Source organism: Primulina tabacum, unplaced genomic scaffold (genome assembly GCF_025594145.1).
Source record: "Primulina tabacum isolate GXHZ01 unplaced genomic scaffold, ASM2559414v2 Contig602, whole genome shotgun sequence".
NCBI classification, from domain to species: Eukaryota; Viridiplantae; Streptophyta; class Magnoliopsida; order Lamiales; family Gesneriaceae; genus Primulina; species Primulina tabacum.
Window position 1 is genome coordinate 1 of NW_027459804.1, and position 1,002 is coordinate 1,002.

The following is a 1,002-nucleotide window of genomic DNA, read 5'->3' on the forward strand; positions in this document are numbered from 1 at the left end:
TTCAACTTCCATTGTTATATAGCTTTCTTGCTCTCTTGCATTCTAGCCATTATACAGATCAAGTCAAGCTATTGCACCCAAATAATTTGAAGATGAATTTTTTCCTAGAAAAATTCTTGATATCAACTTCGCATTTTTACTAGCCATGAAGGATGAGGCCATGGTAACTATGTTCAAAATGCTTGAGGCATCTAGACTCCAGAAGTTTCTAGGATGGGCGTGCCCTTATCTGAAACTATAAAAATCCTTTTTCGATTTAAAAACATGATTTAGTCAGGTATGATTTAAAAATCCCGTAGTTCGGTCAACATATACTTTCTTGCAGTAGTCTATTCAAAATTCACTCTTAACATCCACCTGAAACACCTTGAAATTTTTATAAGCATCATACACAAGAAAAAATCTAATTTCTTTTAATCGAACTACTGGTGCAAATGTTTCATCAAAATCTTTTTTTTTTCTTCCCTAAAACCTTGTGCAACTAGTCGGTATTTTGTTCTCTTCCAAGTTATAATTAATTTTTCATTTAATTTATTTCTATAAACACATCGAGTTCTTATAACCAATTGATGAATAGGCGTAAGTACTAAATACAAACCTTATTTCTTTAAAATTGATTCAGTTCATCCTACATAGCTTTTATCCAATTACTATCCGTAAGTGCTTCATAAATTTTCTTAAGTTTCATTTGTGAAATAAAAAAATAATGCAAATATTAATTTATTATTTGTTGCCTAATTTTAGGAGGTGCGGAAGGGTTACCGATTATCAATGAAGGTGGATGAATAATGCTCCATCTATAGTATGGTCCTGTGAGAGGATAGTTGTCAGCATTGTTCTGAGAGTTACCCAGTTTGGTTTCTTTCGGTAATGGGTTCATAAGCAAGAATATCATTAGTTTGGTTGACTTCAGTTAGGTTCAGATTAGCTTGGTTGTCAACAAAATCTCCTTGATCTTCAGTAGCCTACCTGGCCAACTGATCTGGAATTTTGATTCGGGAG